Source organism: Sitophilus oryzae, unplaced genomic scaffold, assembly GCF_002938485.1.
Source record: "Sitophilus oryzae breed Bouriz unplaced genomic scaffold, Soryzae_2.0 scaffold_1396_pilon_pilon, whole genome shotgun sequence".
Taxonomy (NCBI): Eukaryota; Metazoa; Arthropoda; class Insecta; order Coleoptera; family Curculionidae; genus Sitophilus; species Sitophilus oryzae.
The window spans coordinates 374,757-395,442 of NW_022146055.1; the positions used below are offsets into that span (position 1 = coordinate 374,757).

At 30.9% G+C, this 20,686-nt stretch overlaps 1 protein-coding gene across 1 annotated transcript in view; it reads left to right on the plus strand.

Moving 5' to 3' along the window:
- The window catches only part of LOC115875801 (Down syndrome cell adhesion molecule-like protein 1 homolog), a 266,822-nt gene that overhangs the window by 177,693 nt on the left and 68,443 nt on the right, over positions 1-20,686 (plus strand). The gene's annotated exons all lie outside the window — the stretch shown is intronic.

Sequence of the window (20,686 nt, forward strand, 5' to 3'; positions counted from 1 at the left end):
TTTATTTTATTTCGTATGAGAAGCACAAATACAGGATACGTGAATACATTTTATAAACATACACAGAGATAAGCATATATAAACAAACAAATAGTTGTAAAAGAAAAAAGAAAACATGCATGAGAAATATAAGGACTTAAAAATATTACAAGTATATATAAAATATATATGTAGTCAGGGACAAAATTTACATTAAACATTTATATTGAGGTCATTTATCCAGTCAATTGCCGAAGAAGTAGCGCAAAATAAGTTCTGGATGCCCCCAGGAAAGGCTCTGGGTGGACATTCGGTCAAAATTAATCATCACCATTACAAATGATTAATTCGACGCGAACGAAGTCGCTGGTACACGCTAGTAATGATATATAGAAGGGACATTAAAAATATGAAAGTATATTAATAAATTAAACGATAAGTTTGCTTTTGCTAGACATTTTTTTGTGCGAGAAAAGATTCTTGATGGTCGTTTTCATTTTGAATTCCACACACAGACATAAACTATTTTAGTTTGGTATTTTGTTTCTTCACATTTAGAAACAGTGGCTGAAAACGGGAACATCGTGGACCCAAATTGCAGAAAATGTTTCGAAACATTTCTTCTAAAAGTTTTGACTCCGCATCGAAGTTGTCATCATCTACAGTGTAGATGATGAAGTTAAAATTTAAATATTTATTTTTTTTAATGAATTGGATTTGATTAAAGAAAAAGAACACTCCATTAAAATGAAGAAAAAGAAACGTCAAAGCTGACGATTTTTGTTTACCTTCTCTAATTAGGTCGAAAGAAAATTCAGCTGTAGGTACCTCATCAGGACGCGACCCTCACTAGAGCTAATTAATCAAAACAAAGTTTTAAAAAATGGAAACTTCCGAGTTGGGACAGGGATACGATGCACGCAAGACTATCAATCAAAGGACCAATAAAAGCTTGACAGATTTTATCGAGGGACTAATTTAGATGAATCAAGCGTTTCAGAAAATTAGGGTGTTTTTTTTGAATTTTTATTAATAAGTCCTTGAAGAACTTTTGGAGACTTATTTTTCCTTTTAAAAATTGTCCTAAATTTTACATCTTTTGGTCAATAAATCAACTTGTTTTGTACTAAAAATTGCACAGTTTTAGTCTAAAATACGGCTTATTATTTAAAAAATTCCTGTCTGCTTTGGAAAAATAAATTCACCAAAAAGTTTTTTCACAAAAATTATGCGATGTAACGTTTTTTTACAAGAGACAAAAAATGTGGTAAATACTAGAGGGACCATGTTACGAAAAGAAAATTTGTCATCGGTGGAGTTGGAAAATATTTATACTAAAATTTATGTAGGTGTGGGTGTAGTTTTTACCCTTCCCGTATATTTTCTTGATTTTTGTGAAAGCCAAATGTTAAAATACTTAACAAAATATAGACATCCAAAATCTCATTCAAATCGGATTAACGGTTCTTAAAATATCTGAAAAAATCTATACTAATATATAAAATCCATAAGTGACTGACTCACTGATTAATCACGATTCTGCTCAAACCACTCAACATAAGAGGCACAATTTTGGTATACAGGTTGATTCTAGGGTGTAGAGGTTCGATAAGAAGGGATTTTTAGACATTCCAGGGGGAATTCCAGTTCCAAGGGGGTGAAACCACCCCTCAAATATTACAATATTTTTTATTTAAAAAACGGTCAAGTTTCCGAAAAAACGCTTAAACACGTATATTTTATTTTGTTTTTTACATATTTTAAGATTTTTTAATTACGATCCTGCTTAAAGCGCTTGACGTAAAAAGCTGATTTTTGGAAAACGGATTGACTTTAAGGTGTAGAGGTTCGATAAGAAGGGATTTTTCGAAACTCGAATTCTAAGGGTGTGAAACCGCCCCTCAAATATTAGAATATTTTTTATTTAAAAACCGGTGAGTTTTTCGGAAAAACTCTTAAACACGTATATTTTATTTTGTTGTTTTATATATTTTAAGATTTTTTAAAAGTTTATACAGGGTGTTCCATAAAATATGACCATTGAGTAATCACGAATCAGCTTAAACTGCTTGACCTTTAAAGCTGATTTTTGGCAAACGGATCGACTGTGGGGTGTAGAGGTTCGATAAGGAGGGGTTTCTCGATTGTTTTTTCTCATGCTGACATAAATGTGAGAAAATTTTATCCAGTTTGAATGTTAATGGAAATTCTTGCTTTGCTTTATCATTACCATTACAAATGATTAATTCGACGCGTACGAAGTTGCGGTACACGCTAGTGTGTTTATATTTTTAAAGTTTGATGACCTTTAGACAAACGAAGCACTTTTGTATAGAGGTGAATTGTGTACATTGAATTTATTTTGATTCCAAAAATACGTTCTAGTTCTATGTCCACGGAATATTGGGACACCCTGTAATTATTCTAAAAGTGTTAGGAAGTATAATTTGTAAAATTTCTAAAAATAAAAATAAAAAAGTAAATAGGTATTTTGATATCTTCAGAAGGTCTAACTTAGGCAGCGAGCATAGTTTTACTCATCGGTTTTACTAGTGGGATCATAATTGGGGCTATTTTGGCTATAACGAAATTAATTAAAAGGTATATAATTATAGTTTTAGAATAATAATAATAATAATAGCTCCCGTATATAGCGTTTAACGCCTTGGGAGTAGCAAGGTACAGCTTGCTATACTAGAGCCGTTCGGTATATAAGGAAGGTAATTTGGCTAGCACTACGCTTCTCTCTCTCAACCGCCTATTATTACCTCAGGATTGTGAATCCCAAGTACTCATTTAAGGCTGAGTCGACCTAGGTACCCAAACTATTTTTATTTTAATAAAAATAGTCGGCTGATGCAATGCCGGGTGTGGGAATCGAACCCACTACCTAGAGATTGGTAGACGAGAGCATGTACTTCTACGCCACCGGGCACCTTTTTTAGTTTTAGAAAACGTTCATAAAATATTTAATCACTAGTCGATTAAAAAAAGTATAGCATTAATATTGCAAATTATATTTTATACTCTCATAGTATATGTCTATTTAATTTTTTGATTATGTAACGAGCACTTTGTACACTCACTTGTTTCGTCGAACTGCTTTAATACATTTTTGCTTTTGATCAAACCTGTGTGTGAAACTATGAAGCTCTAAAGGCTGACGCACACTAGACGGAAGCGCGCCGGAGCGCACGGTAGCGCGGCGAAAAGCAATTTTTATAATACATAGTTTTAAATAGTTTCGCTGCCGACCGCTGCGTTTCCGCCAAGTGAGCGCGCTCCCATTTAAAACTATGTATTATAAAAATTCCTTTTCGCCGCGTTGCCTTGCGCTCCGTCGCGTTTCCGTCTGGTGAGCGTCAGCCTTTAAATGTTGTTTCGAGAGAGTTGAATGGAACATTTGAAATTGTCACAACACAACACGACGGACGCCTGGTTTGAATTCTTTTTCTCTTATTTTTTTCTATCCGAAACAGCGTTACATCACACAAATCTGGTACCTGAGCACTAGCAAAAAACTAAAATACTTAAATATTATGAGAAAGCCACGATTTCAATGTTATTTTAATGCGATCAACATTAACTGTAACCGGAACGGCGCCGGCGCGGCATGAAATACATACTGATACTTTCTGATTTCTGCCGGTGGAGCGCTACGGTCGGAATTAGTTGAAATTAACTGGAATGCACCAAGCCTATAGAGAAATTTTGTTAAACGATTAAGTTTTTTTTTTCTCAAACCATGCAGTAGGTATTTTTTGTACAAAAATTTGTGTGTAACTCATATATTTTATCGAGGAACTAATTTAGATGAATCAAGCGTTTCAGAAAATTAGGGTGGTTCTTTCAATTTTTATTGAAGAACCTTGAAGAACTTATGGAGAATTTAAGTCCTTGAAGAACTTTTGGAGAATTATTTTTTCTTTCAAAAATTGTACTAAATTTTACATCTTAATCAATAAATCAATTAGCTTTGTACTAAATATTGTACAGTTTTAGTCTAAAATACGGCTTATTGTATAACAAATTTTTGATTAAAATGAACTAAATGAAGGGAAATCCGTTATAAGCCCCCTTCGGTTCGGATTTCATTCGGAAATCCTATAAATCTCTTCTTTCTCTCTCTCCGAAGCTAAATCGTCAGTTTTGAAGTCCATCAACCATCAATCCCCGTTTGTAAAATCGCTTTTGAAATCTAAACCCACAGCCTTTCAATCTAATACCCTACAGCAGCCATTTCTTGTTCTGTTTCTCCCCCTTTTTTGAGGATCAGGCAGTTTAGCGCTCCGTGGGGTTCAATAGAAACGGGAGATAAAGATAATTGTCAACGATTTGTCCGGATAATTCAGCTTCTAATAATTTATTTCCGATAAAAAATGTCTCAATTTTTTACTATCAGCACAGTAGGCTGATTATTCTTTTCTGGTGATTTTGATTTTGTTGAGATAGCGGAAAAATGGCAAATCCTGTTCTAATAAATTATGATAACTTAAAAATATCACTCATATTTGATTATCCTATTTATTATAAATATTTTAATATTAAAAATGGGCATGATTTTACCAATTCATTGAAAAATATTCTGTATTGGTATTATTAATGTATTGTTATTAATAATTAATTCTACCTACATAATATAATGTTTCTATTTTGCTATTTCAACGTAAAATTAATTTGTTGACAAGTATTTATTAATTTCTGGCTGTAATATTACAATTTTTGTTCGAAATAGACAAATAAATATATTATACCGCAATATATCAATTTATTAATTAAATTTATTGAATAAAAACATAGTGGAATGACGTTTTTGCTTTAGAAAAACAATTCTAGCTGCTGTATAGAGATTTTGTTAAACGCTTTAGTTTTTTCCAAAACCAGTGGATACATTTTGTACAAAAATTTGTGTGTAATTGTAAAGTATATAGATTTATGTAGATAATGTCGAGATTTATTTATTTAAATCCAAACAAAAAATGTCTTATTTTTTTACTATCAGCTTTAATCTTATTTTTCCTCTTCGATGATTTAGTTTTTGTTAAGACCGCGGTAAAAAATAGCGAATCGTAGTCTAATAAATTATGTAAAAATAAAAATATTAACCATTATTGGTTATACTAGTACCATGATACTAGTTTATATAAATATTTTAGTATAAAAAATCGTTATGGTTTTACGAATTCAATGGAAAATATACAATAATGTATTATTATCGTTAATCAATTTTACCTAAATATAATGTTTCTATTTTGATATTTCAAAGTAAAATTAATTTGTTGACACGTATTTATCAATTTCTAGCTATAATATTAAAATTTTTGTTCGAAATAGACAAATAAATATATTATACCGCAATATAACAATTTATTAATTAAATTTATTGAATAAAAACATAGTGGAATGACGTTTTTGCTTTAGAAAAACAATTCTAGTTGCTTCAGTTTTTTCCAAAACCAGTGGATACATTTTGTACAAAAATTTGTGTGTAATTGTAAAGTATATAGATTTATGTAGATAATGTCGAGATTTATTTATTTAAATTCAGCAATACGTATTTATCTAATAATTTATTTCTTATAAAAAAATGTCTTAATTTTTTACTATCAGCTTTAATCCTATTTTTTCCTCTTCGATGATTTAGTTTTTGTTAAGACCGCGGTAAAAAGTAGCCAATTGTATTCTACTAAATTATGTAAAAATAAAAATATTAACTGTTATTTGTTATACAAGTTAATATAAATATTTTAGTATTAAAAAACGTTATGATTTTTCGAATTCAATGAAAAATATACAATAATATATTATTATCATTAATTAATTTTGCTGCAGAAAGCTCCAAGGAGCATCAATACCCTACTAACTAGGATCTTCCGGGAATGCCTATATTTGGGACGTATTCCAAAGAAGTGGAGAGAGGTAAAAGTGGTCTTCATACCCAAGGCGGGTAAACGAAGCCACTCTTTACTTAAGGACTTCAGACCTATTAGCCTATCATCGTTTCTACTAAAACACTAGAGAGGCTGATAGATCTACATATTAAGGAGACTACAGATATTGAGAAGCAATGTGCTGCGCAACACGCATACCTTAAAGGTAAGTCAGTCGAAAGTGCTCTGCATTCGGTAGTAGGTACAATTGAAAAACCCCTCAGGGATAAGGAATACACATTAGTGTCTTTCTTAGACACAGAGGGTGCTTTTAATAATGTAAAGACAGAGGCGATCAAAAAAGCCATGGAGGAACTAAAGGTAGAGCAGTTAACCATCAACTGGATGTTAGAAATGCTAGGAAACAGGACTGTCACATCGGAGATGGGAAACAGCTCAGCCAAAAAGTGTGCAACAAGAGGCACGCCACAAGTAGGGGTATTATCACCTCTGCTGTGGCTGATTGTAATGAATCCGATCCTGACCTCTCTGACAATGAAGGGAATTAGGATAAAGGCATATGCAGACGACGTGGTAATATTGATCGTTGGCAAAAACTTGCACACGATCAGTGACATCATGGAATCTGCTCTGAAGGAGCTAACGGAATGGGCAAAAAGGAATGGTTTGGGCATCAACCCAGGGAAAACCGAAACTCATTCTGTTTACAAGAAAATACAAGATACCCAAGTTCCATGCCTGGAAGGGAAAACACTTGTAGTTGCTAAGGAGACAAAATATTTAGGAATCATTCTGGACTCAAAGCTTTCTTGGAAAAGGAACACGGAGGAAAGGATGATAAAGGGAATAAATGCATTCTATGCATGTCAAAAACTATTTGGAAAGAGATGGGGCCTGCAACCGTACATTATACACTGGATGTGCACTGCTATGGTTAGACCAATAATCATTTATGGAGCACTAGTATGGTGGGAAGCGGTACTTAAAGAGACTAATAGAAAAAGCCTCACAAAAGTACAGCGATTAGCAGCTCTAGGTACAACCGGAGCAAGGAACAACACAGCGCAAGCTGCGCTAGAAGCAATTCTGGACTTGCAATCAATCGACTGGCTCGTGAAGGATCTGGCCGCTAAGGGTGCCCTAAGATTAAGGGAATCCAATCTGTGGAACCAGACCATCTACGGTCACTCGAGGATATTGCAAGTGATAGGAAAAATCATGGTGAACACGAGTCCACATCTGCTAGACCAGAAAACGGATTATATGCTCACCAAACATGATTTTGGAGAAAAGATAAGGATTCGTTTGCTTCCGCAAACTCAGGGGGCACAGGTGTAGGCATCTTCTCAGAGAAACTAGACATCCGACGATCTTTGAGGCTATTGGATGGCTGTAATGTTCTACAAGCAGAGGTTTACGCCATAAAGGAAACGGCTAGATGTATACGAGAGAAAATTGCTGATAGACCAATAGGAGATATAGTGATATACTCTGACAGCTTGGCCGCTTTAAGAAGCATCACCATGCAATCAGTGAGATCGAAAACTGTGATGGACTGCCGAGAAGCACTGTCCTGGCTGCGTCGGGGCGGGGCTACTCTGTGCTGGGTGCCAGGCCACAGCAATGTGGTGGGCAATCAGGAAGCAGACAGACTCGCCAAAGACGGGGCCAGGGGAGAGGCTGTGGCAGATGACCCACCACTTGTGACGATCAACATACTGAGGGAGGCTATAGGAACTACCATCAAAGCCAAGCAGTTAGAGATGTGGCAACACCGTAAGGACTGCGCTACAGCTCGAAGACTATGGCCAGTGGTAGATAGCAAAAAGACAAAACAACTACTAGAGCACAAAAAGGACCTAGTACGCATAATTCTAGGTGTCATCATTGGAAACTGTCCCACGGGGGTAAACCTCGTAAGATGGAAAGTTTCCGACGACGACTACTGCAGAGAATGCGGATAGAGCACCTGCTGTGCCACTGTCTGGCACTGGAATACCGATGCTTTAAAACTTTAGGGCAAGGTTTTTTTGGAGGGACTAGAGGAAGCAGCAGAAGTCAACATCAGCGACATCGGGAAATAAATATATTATACCGCAATATAACAATTTATTAATTAAACTGACTGAATAAAAACATTATGGAATGAAGTTTTTGCTTTAGAAAAATAATTCTAGCTGCTGTATAGAGATTTTGTTAAACACTTTTTTCCCAAAACCAGTAGATACATTTTGTTCAAAAATTTCTGTGTAATTGTAAAGTATATATATATTTATATAGAAAATCTAGGGTTTGTATTTATATAAATAACGTTGAGACTTATTTATTTATATCCAGCAATACGTATATTTCCGATTACATTAGACTGATTTTTCTTCTTTGATGATTAGTCTGTTATGATCTATGTGCAAAATGGTGAATTGTATTTTAATAATTTATGTAAAATTAAATATATTAATCATGATTGGTTATCCTAGTTAACATAAATATTTTAGTATTAAAAATTGTTATTATTTTACAAAGTCATGTAATGCAATTGTAAAGTATATAGATTTATGTGAATAACGTTGATACTTATTTAAATCCAGCAGTACGTATATTTTATATCTAATAATGTATTTCCGATAAAAATGTATCAATTTTTTACTATCAGCAGTAGACTGATTGTTCTTCTCTATTTTTATAAGATCGCGTTAAATTAAAAAAAAAGAAAATTCTTGTTAAGATGGCATTAAAAAATGGTGACTCCTGTTCTAATAAATTATGTTAAATTAAAAGTATCAATCATAATACTAATATCCTAGGGGTTAATATAAATATTATAATAGTAAAAATTATCTAGATTTTACCAATTCATTGAAAATATACTGTATTGTTATTATTAATGTATTGTTACTAATAATTAATTCTACATACATAGTATAAAGTTTGTATTTTGATATTTCAAAGTGAAATTAATTCGTTGACAAGTATTTATTAATTTCTAGCTATAATATTATAATTTTTGTTCGAAATAAACAAATAAATATATTATACCGCAATATAACAATTTATTAATTAAATTTATTGAATAAAAAAACATCGTGGAATGATGTTTTTGCTTTAGAAAAACAATTCTAGCTGCTGTATAAAGATTTTGTTAAACGCTTTAGTTTTTTTCCAAAACAAGTGGATACATTTTGTACAAAAATTTGTGTGTAATTGTAAAGTATATAGATTTTTGTAGATACTTCATTCTAATGAATAAAGGCTAATACCGTTTTTTGAAAGTCACACCGGGAAGCCAAACCACTCGGAAAATATAAAACAATTGGATTGTTAACATTCATTAAACAATAATTGTATTCATTGTAATTGCAAACCAATCCAATTTTTATACCATTTTTTGGTATAAACCTTTATTGATTAGAACAACAACGAATGGTTTTTGGTTTGAAAAATTGGATTGGTTTGCAATTACAATGAGTACAATAATTGTTTAATGAATTTTAACAATCCAATTTTTTCCGAGTGGTATGGCTTCCTGGTGTGATTTTTGTGTGAGTATGCTCTAATTTTAAATAATATAATTAAAATATAAATTAAATATCTATATATACAAATTAAAATAATTATAACTCTTAACTTATTCTAACTAACATAGCAAAAAATACAAAATATATCCTACAAAATACATTTGACTAATAAATAAATAAAAATATCTCTGAATAATGCAATAGAATATAATATAAATACTGCCTTATTACACGCTCCTTCCCCGTCATTTAAACTAACTATAATGGATAATATGGCTCCCCTCGCCTAAAAAGTTCTCGAAAGGATTTTCCCAACCTTTTCTGAGAATAGTTTTTTTTTAGTTACGCCTCTTGTTGAATTGAGTGTTATTGCCATTTCTGATTGTAATTTAGTTGTTTAATTTCCAACTAAGCTTACCATAAGATGTCTGTGATTAAGTAATTGTGATAAAAATAATTTTTAACCATTTTTAAACAAAAAAAAATTGTTTAACATTTTGAATTTGTTTGTGATCGTATTTTATAACCTGACCTCTGTGTGATCTGTATGATATTAGAATTGTTATTGTACTATATGTATTAATGTATAGTGTACTATATGTAGTAATATGTACTATTCTGATTGTAATTTGATTATTTTAGCTTTCTGGGCCTGAGGATGGGAATTAAATGTATCCCGAAACATGTCGCCCTAATTTTAAATCATTTTAAATTTTGAATTAAACATCCTAGCCCCTCGTCAGAGGTTTTACATTGATTTAGCTTTTGTTAAGATCGCGGTAAAAAATGGCGAATCGTATTCTAATAAATTATGTTACATTAAAAATATTTAAACATAATTGGTTATCCTAGTGGTAGGAATAAATATTTTGATTTTAAAAATGATCATGATTTTACCAATTTATTGAAAAATATACTGCATTGTTGCTATTAATGAACTGCTATTATTAATTCATTCTACCTACATAATATAATGGTTCTATTCTGCTATTGGAACGTAAAATTAATTTGTTAACGAGTATTTATTAATTTCTGTCTATATTATTACAATTCTTGTTCGAAATAAACAAATAAATATATTATACGGCAATATAATAATTATTTATTTATTAAATTTATTGAATAAAAAGTATTGTGAATGACATTCTTGCTCTATAAAAATAATACTAATAAGCTACTGTAGGTATAGAGATTTTGTTAAATGCTTCAGTTATTTTCTAAAGCAGTACATCTTGTACATTTGTGTACTTGTTTATTTAAATCCAGTAATACGTCTATTTCATATCTATCTACTCCCAAATAAAATTTTAGTTTACAGTTCTTCACAAAAAAGTATGATTTATAATATACAGGATTTTCAGAGTATTTAATGTAATACCTGTAGAATTACCTAATGAGGTAGTAATTTTATTTCACTTCTGGCGGTTGAGGTAAAGCTTATCCGTTACTTACGGATTTACCTACTTGGTAAATCCTACATTTTCTCCAGAATCTCCAGTAGGCCGCTGGTTCTATTCGGGCGATACGATCTGTACATAGGTGTAGCTGCTGCTAGGTGGCAAAAGCATCTAGCTCTCGCCATTATTGTAGGACGATCTAGTACTCACATGTTATTTTCTGCCGCTTGTTGGTCGACCGGTCATCGCTGTGGGATGTCGGATGGCTGTTTTCTTCGGTCTGATAAACTTAATGCAGAATGCATACATGTAGGGGTGTTAGACGTCAGACAGGGAATTATCGTACGAACCGTTAAAAATTATCGTATCGTACATTATCGTACCAACTTTAAAAATTATCGTACATTATCGTACAATCGGCCTAAAGGAAAATGAAGTTTAAAAATTTATTCCCTATATAAGTTACTCTTTATATGATATTCCCAAAGGCTGTTTGAATTAATTTTATTAGCTAAAAAATGTTTTTTAACGGGTAACAAGAAATATGTCCCTTAGTTTAAATAAAACATAAAATTAAAATGTAAATAAAACTAATTTAATTGTTAGATTAATAATAGACAGAAATTGGCAGACGGCGTGCTTCGGAACCATAGTACAGGTTTAATAGCATGTATTTCTGGGAATTCCTTATTTGTAGACACTGGGAACCATGTGGGAACCACCCAAGGTTATTATATTAAATAGGTTGTTTCACATAACTTGACAATTAATTAGCCGCCATAATGCGCGTAATCGTGTGGTACTAAGAAATTTTCAACTTGTTTACACATAATTTTATATTGCGTTCCGTGTATTAAGTGCATTATAGGACAGTTTTAGTGGACATACCATATTTTTTTTAGTTTTAGTGTACTTAACGTCTTAAATTGATGAACTAGATATAATAATACTCCAATATTATTATTTAAATTATTTATCAAATTTTTCTTATAATTAGAGATCATTCCTACCTATAACAGCCTATGATGTTCAGTATTGTTTCTGCTGTGTGATGTATATGTATAATAAATTATTTCAACTAGTTTTCGATATTTTAACATGGTAAAAAGCTAAAACTATTTTTTTTTCAAATACAAGTATTGCTTAAAAATGTTAAATGTCAGCAAAATTAGAGAAAAACAAATAAAGATTTTATAGAAAAATTTAACTTGTGTAATTGTGATTATTATTAATACTTTTGTTAATAGTTATCTTAAAGGTCACACTAGCTGATGTCATCGCGTCAACTACTGTGATTGGTCCAAGGTTACGAGGCAACCTGTTTAATATAATAACCTTAGAAACCGTCTACTTTTCTGGGAATCCATACTTTCCAGTTCAATTTATTAAAACCTGATTAAACGATTCTCAATCATATTGCAACAAATGAATATTAATAATATTATGCTACCATATATCACTTTAATTAAGTTTCAAGTAGAAAATAAACATAGAGAGAGCATATATTATAGAGATGGAACCATAGAACGTGTTTATCATATTTACATGGTATTGGTAGATAGCAACCAGCCGTAAACTGAATATACAACGTATTCCTATAGCAAACAACATTTTTGTTACACACTAAAATTGTTATTGAAGATCTCAGTAAACGTAAGAATGTAATAAAATAAATTATTGTACTGAATAACTACCTCTTATATATTTTTTCCTGTGAGGCGAATTATCGTACAAAACGCCGTTATCGTACAGTCGCTATTGTACATCTAACAACACTGGGGTTAGGCCTTATTTTGCTTTTTGTATTTTGGTTATAAAAAAATACTTTTCTTTGATTTAAATAATTTTAATGACTTAAGTTTTCCGTCAGCTTGCAGCTTTGAATGTATGTAATAAAATTGGACCAGTTTAATGAAGAAATTCGACTAAATCCTCTTTGTCATGAAATATAAAGCTGGGAAATCGTTTGACGCTATCTGTAAACGATTTGGTCAAAATATCCCGGACGGATATCTCATGAAATTGCATTCTATCCTGTGGAAAGACCAAAAGATCCAGTGTAGGAAACCGGATACGACACAAAACGAATTTAAACCGAACGCTAAAAGAGAAATATGTATGAAATATTTTTCTCCTTTGCGCACAATGGAAATATTTACTTGGGTATTTCCGCAGACATTTATTTTTGTACGAATTCCTTCTGAAAATAGCGTTTGTAGAACGGTTATTGGAGTAATTGTTGTTTTTAACTGGGGAATTCCGGCAAGTGCTCGACTTTGTACGAATTTTACAGTAAACAGTCAATAAATTAAATTAAAACTTTCTTATCTTCATTTAGATATTATATTATATTTCATTTATTTGTATTTATATTAATTTTATTTGTCTGCTTATTTATAACCTTAATAAAACTTCTAGTAGATTGGTAATAAAATATCAATGTTTGTACACTCAGATGCAAAAAAAAGGAAAATTTTATCTTTGAGTTTAAGATGTCAAGAATTTTTTTAACACTTTAAAACACCCTGTGCAATAATTTCGTGATTAACTTTTCTTAAAACATTATTTCTGTGTCTTTCGCTACTCGTTTGTACAGAAAAGAGAAAATGAAGAAATAATTATGTATGTACAAGAAATATTTGTGGAAGCGATAAACATGTTTAACTATTTTTTGTTTGCTTATGTTTTGAAATAAAAGTTTTCTTGAAAATGTTTTGTTTTATACAAGTTTTCTGTATAAATATTTTTAAGAAAGTAAGAAAGACCATCAATCGCATACCGTTGACATCACTTTTTGGTAAATTCTAGGAATTTGGGCGAGGTTTCAAAAAATGTTTCGCCTGTGCCTCTTTTTTACCCTTTCGTCTCGAAAGTTGGCAATCCTAAGTGAAACATGTATTTTCTTAGATTAAAAGTAGTTCGTAAAGTGGCGATAAGAGGCTATAATTCTCAACATTATTCATTCAGAAAGGTATTCAAAGTAATGTGCGCTTTTTAAGGTGTTTTATAAATCAGTTGTTCAGATTATAAAGAAGCCTATATGAAAATCAATGACTAAAGAATCCAAGGACAAATAACACCTGTGAGCAAATTGTGACGATGTCACCAAACAGTGCCGTGGCACATATTTTTCTTAACCTAGCTGTTTGAAGAGACATTTATATTTTTTGATAAATGTTTTTGACTACGCCTATGGTGTATACGTTGGTATCATACTAATTAATTACGAAAAAAACGTATTAAAATATTAACAAAAGATACAAAACTAGTATCGACGTATAGGACACATGAAGTACATATAATATCAGAAAAATAATTATCGAATTCAATAAGAAAACTAAGAAAACGCTAAAAAGGTGGAGCGGACTGTTTATTTACCCATGAAACGTAACACCTGGCTCTTTCTTATCGCTGCTGCTTTTACACTTGAAAGCTGAACAACTAATCACCATTGAAATAAAATTTAACTACACAACAAAGTTGACTACACACAAACTATTAAAAATCGCTAAAATTGTCGCTGGTGACCAGATGATGACTCATTGTTTGCCATCAAAAGAATGGCGTCTAGGGTCACAAATTCTGCTGCAGCCCGTATATGGGCGTTACATGTCCTTATATTCTTTAGTCATTGATGAAAATAATGTGTCTATTTTTTATTTTGAAAGTTGGCAATCCTAAGTGAAACCTGTAATTTCTTAGGTTAAAAGTAGTTCGTAAAGTGGCGATAAGAGGCTATAATTCTCAACATTTATTCATTCAGAAAGGTATTTAAAGTAATGTGCGCTTTTCAAGGTGTTTTGTAAATCAGTGGTTCAAATTATAAAGAAGTTTATATGAAAATAATGTGTTAGAAATGGTGACTGTTATTTTAGCAATTATTATAATTGTATTTTTTTTAATGTTGTGGATAAGTTTTTCTTTTAATTTATTTTGTGTAATAATAACGCCATCATAAAAATGTAATGCATCTCTGTTTAACTCTGTTAATTTCTGTTAAACTCCTCAGGTGGTGTGATTTTCTGATTTATTTTTAAGTATATACTTTCTTAACTATGCGGCAACACAGGGAGTCGAATTATTTGATATCCAGGCACCGATCCAGGTAATTGGATGGTGTTGGCGATATCTGCCGGCGGTTCTCAAAATGTTGCAATCATTTTTTTAAAATTTCAAAGTTAAGTAACTCGGTTATTTTCAATTTATTTTAAAAAAATGGCAAAGAGAAATATGTTTCTTTTAACCAGATCAGCTTCCCGTTAAAATATCTGCACTTATTTCTGGGAGACCCTGTTTATGCGCATGCTGAAATTTTGGAATTTTTATAACTTTACCTTCTATTTTTGAAAAGCGAAGAAAAATATATTTGGCGTGTTTGAACAAGAATTTCAGAAGATTTAATAAAAATCCTTAACCGTTTTGTTTCTAGAGACGTAGAAAAGATAAACAAATCAAATTTGCCTACATGTTTCATAAATATGCAATAGTAGACAAAGTTTACATGCAGTCAACACAATAGAGTAATATAGAGAAGTCCAATTTGAGAACAATGTAAATACTAGTGTTACGATGTATATCACCACACCATTTCTAGTTCATTGAATATAACCTTACAATGGTATTAAATTACCCGGGGGATATTAGAGAGACCAATGTAATAGTTTTGAATTTCGATTATTAGCAATTCTGATCATTTAACCGTTATAATGTTGCATATATTTCACATTTTATGTATTATTATTATTAATACAATGCTATCCATAAATTCAGTACATTTTATTTCCAAAATAACAATACAGAGTGTTTCAAAAAAATGTGCCATTACTTGTGGGGAGATTTCTCACGTAAAAATAAAATTTATTTTTCATATCAACATAGGTCCGATTCTGCTTTGTTTACAGGGTATTAAAGTTTACAGGGTATTAATCTTTCGATTTTATCACTGGTATATTAAAAAAAAACATGTTTGCCACTGACTTTTTTGTATCAAAATTGTGTAGGCCGTTTAATGCTAATTGAGTTAAGTTATTTCTTGACATTTTATTGAATTCGGCCTCCTTGGTGAGATAAACGTAATTTTATTAATCACAATTAATAAAATAAAAATAAAATTAATAAATTATATATTTTACCTAATTTGTTATTAAATATTATTCTTATTAGTTATTATTACTATTAGTCCAACCTACAACAATTTCAAATAAACAAATAATGGCATTTAAGATAATTACAAACAACCTATTTTAAAAATAGGTTGTCTGTAATTTAAAAAATGGGTTAACATCCTGTAACTTTAAAACTATGCATTTCCATACCCATGTTTATAGGAACTTTTTTTCATATTTTTTGATGAGGAATCAATGAGTACTTTTTTACAACTTTCGCAAGTTAATGGTATTAAATTTTTTTATTTTATTTTTATTTATTTATTTTAAACTACTCCTTACAAACACCAAAAGAATAGTTGTTACAGGTAAGGGACTTAAATCTAAATAAATTAACTTAACAAAACTAAAACTACTGTACATACAATGAATGCAATAAGTAAAAAAAAAAATAGGTTGAATTGAAAGTAAAATATACAAAGTAAAAAAAAACAAAAATGTGCAGGTATATCACTTCACCGTGGTGAAGGAGGTATGATTTAGGATCTTATTTATTTTTTTTACATTTGTATGGAAAATATCTATATTAAACTGACTTAACACTGCATTACATTCGTCCAGGATGTTGCACATATAAGAACTGACCGTATATACAGGGTTGTTCACCACATACGACACGGAGTATTGTAGCTAAACGATGAGATTTTTACAAATTATAAGTTTGGGGTTCGTTGAAGGACTATTAGAGCTACAATTTAAAAATATTTTTACAAGATACAGAGTGTCCCAAATAAATACAAAATATCAAAGTTGTATTTTTTTAAATGGAACACCCTGTATATTATTACATTTTTAGTTTCTACGATTAAAATAAAGGTAAATTTGGTTAAGGTTTATTATACTTAAACCTTACCGTTTTTGAAATATTTTCAATTTTGTGAAATTGCAGTAAAAATTTTAAGGCTTCATTTCTCCAAGGGTATCAAAATTTTTAATACTAAATATTTACTGAAGTTTATTTACTGATCAGTTATTGTGTTGCAATAATAAAAATAATACTACCTTATACAGAGTGTCTAAAAATTTATTTTAAATAATTATTAGCTTCAAACGGCAATAACTTCTTTAATTTAAATAGAATGCCCTGTATATTTTAGGAGAATCAGATGCACAATTAAATTGTCTATCAAATTGTATTATACCATTTTATACCTATCCCTTCAAGTTTTCGTAGAAAATGCGTTTTCTTATAATTTAGACCTCATTTATCAATATATCCATGGAATATTGACATTTTAGATTGTTTTTAAAGCAACAAATGTACAAAATGTACAGACTAGTAATATTATCGTTTTTAGCAAATCGATAATATTATATATGGATAGTAATATTATCGTTTTTACATATAAATGGACTAGTAATATTATCGTTTTTAGCAAAACGATAATATTACTAGCCCATTTGTATGCAAAAAGAAAACTATTTAAATCTTTATAAAATAGTATACCATTAATTAAATATAACACCATTATTTCCGCCCATATACTAATTAATGACATACTTAATTGTGTTCGTTAATAAATTATTATAAATAAATGTGGATTTTTGAGTCAGAAATCAATATAATAATAAGTTATCAAATTAAAGTCTTTGTTGTTATAAATAAGCATTTATTATAAAATGAAATATCATTTTTAAGGTGTTACTTTTTATCACACTGTCTAATGCCCATACAAAATTCAGTTTTTTAGTATTTGGAGCAATTATTATTAATCAACGCAAACAGTCAGTTAATGTAGTTTGAATACTGGAATCATATTAATTGGTCTTAATAATCTTTAAAAATAATCTAAAATGTCAATAGTCCATGGGTATATTGATAAATAAGTTCTAAATTACAAGAAAATGCATTTTCTACGGAAACTTAAAAAGATAGGTAAAAAATGGTATAATATAATTTGATAGACAATTAAATTGTGCATCTGATTCTCGTAAAATATACAGGGTGTTTCATTTAAATTAAACAAGTTATTGCCGTTTGAAGCTAATAATTATTTAAAATAAATTTTTAGACACTCTGTATAAGGTAGTATTATTTTTATTATTGCAACACAATAACTGATCAGTAAATAAACTTCAGTAAATATTTAGTATTAAAAATTTTGATACCCTTGGAGAAATGAAGCCTTAAAATTTTTACTGCAATTTCACAAAATTGAAAATATTTCAAAAACGGTAAGGTTTAAGTATAATAAATCTTAATCAAATTTACCTTTATTTTAATCGTAGAAACTAAAAATGTAATAATATACAGGGTCTTCCATTTAAAAAAATACAACTTTGATATTTTTTACTTATTTGGGACACTCTGTATCTTAGATAGAGATCCTGGAAGTTGAATGAGCTTAACATGTTTTTATATGATACCAGCAGAGGGAAAACTGGATAAACACCATTTTGTTTAAAATATAGATATCTTAGAAATTTTTTTTGGATTTTCTCAATCAGATCGCGATTGCATTCCGCTGTAGGAGTCCATATAATTGATGCATACTCTAAGTGAGGCCTAACTAAGCAATTGTACAGTTTGGACAACGTACTAATTTGTTTGAAATGCTTAGAGTTTCTAATGAGAAAAGCCAGCATTTGATATGCTTTATTGACCATGTTTCGATAGTGTAGATTAAACCATAAGTTAGATTTAAACGTTATACCCAGATCTTTGATAGCCCTACTTTCAGTCAGAGTTTCACTATGTATACGATATTCACAATTTATCCTGGTTGATTTACGTGTAAAGCAAACAACTGAACATTTTTCGATGTTAAGAAACATTTTATTGTTTGTAAACCAAGTCATAACATTTATCAAATCACTCTGAAGATCAATACAGTCACTCTCGGAGGCAACACTTTTGTAAATCTTGAAATCGTCCGCAAACAAAAGACACTCGGAGTGCATTATGCATTCCGGAAGATCATTCACAAAAAGAATAAACAGCAATGGCGAAATGTTGCTCCCTTGTGGAACTCCTGAAGTGACAGTAAATGCGTCAGATGTTGCGTTTTAAAGGTTATTGCTATTAGACTTGGATCAAGGCAAATTAATAAAATTGTTTTTATTTCACCAAGGAGGCCGAAATCGACAAAATAACACGAGACAATTTTTCATCGGCATTAAACTGCTTACACTATTTCGCTAACAAGAGAAAAAAAGTCAGCGGAGTACATGGTTTTTTTAGAAAAATATTCCGGTGAGAACCCATATGCACGTCCCTGGTAAATATCGTCACTTTTTTAGCATTAAAATATGTCGCATTTATAGTAACTTTTATTCTCAAAATTTCATTGGAATCGCTAAAAGTACTTGAAAGAAAATTATAATTATTTGAAAAAAATAAGACTTTAACACCCTGTAGCCACGAAACAAAGCAGAATCGGACCTATGTTGATATGAAAAATAAATCTTATTTTTACGTATTCTCCCCACCAGAGATGGAACATATTTTTTGACACACCCTGGATATAAAAAAATATACTTATTTTTAAGATAAATGTTAATTGAAATTTGCTATATCGATTTTAAAGTATCGATATCCATATTTTTTATTATCCGTATTTTGCAGTCGGATAACTCATATCTGCTACAGTAATAGCCAGAAATCAGTGAATATTAACAATTACCTACTAGTAATAGTTCACATTCACTGATTTGCCAACACTATACGCCAGAGAATTTCAACAAATAATCTTGAAAGATACTTTTACTAAATAATGTCTGTATTCATTTTTTCAAACAATATAAAATAGTTATTTTTTGTATATAGTAACTTTTTTAGACTAATTTATCAGCGGTATTTTACTAATAAAACAAATTTTCTCCTCCTGTCACGTGTCGTCGGAAGCAAAAAAAAACGAAAAGAAGAAATAAAAAACTATTTAAAATATCTAACTACAACCGTTCACGAACACTTTAGGCGTTTTCAACAGACACGGCTATTAAAAACTGTTGATAAAAATATGGTAAAATAATTAAATATGGTAATCTTTAATCATACAGGGTCTTCAAAATTCTACGGCAAACATTCTATAAGATAAAGTAATTTTTATTTGTTTCTAATAGTGATGGGATAACTCGAGCGAAAATTCGCTCGAGTACTCAATTATTGAAATAACCGACATCACTCGATTAAGAACGAGCGATGGAAGTGCCGAGTTATGAGCGACGAACGCAAGCGATCCTAGAATGAAATAAATTGAAATCCGATTTTAATGTGACATACTCGATAAAAAGCCGAACGAATTTTCTACATACATTGCAGGTAGCAAATCTATACGACGACGCCGTATATATAATATTTATCCGTTGCGTATGTGAGGGACAAAATTTTACGACCTACATTGACAATGCTTTGAAATAAACTAAATCAAGCCATCAAGCGAATCGCTCATCGCTTGTTACTTGCCATTCATCATTGAAAGTTACTGCTTGGCGCTTGGTGTTAACGAGTACTTACAACAAGCGGCGGACGAAAAACCGTATTTTTAAATACGAGCGATATTTTGCTCGAGCGATCGCTCGGTTATTGCAATGGCTTGAAACTCGAGTACTCGATTATTGAAATTAATCGGTTTTTCCCATCACTAGTTTTTAATTTATTCTAGGAGTTGCAGATGTCAGTGCGCGACGCACTATTGCCGGACCCTTTATTTTTTTACTTTATACCGCGAACGAGATGTATTTATAAAATCGCATCACCCACCGACTAAAACAGCGAACGGAAGACGTAATCGCGGTCG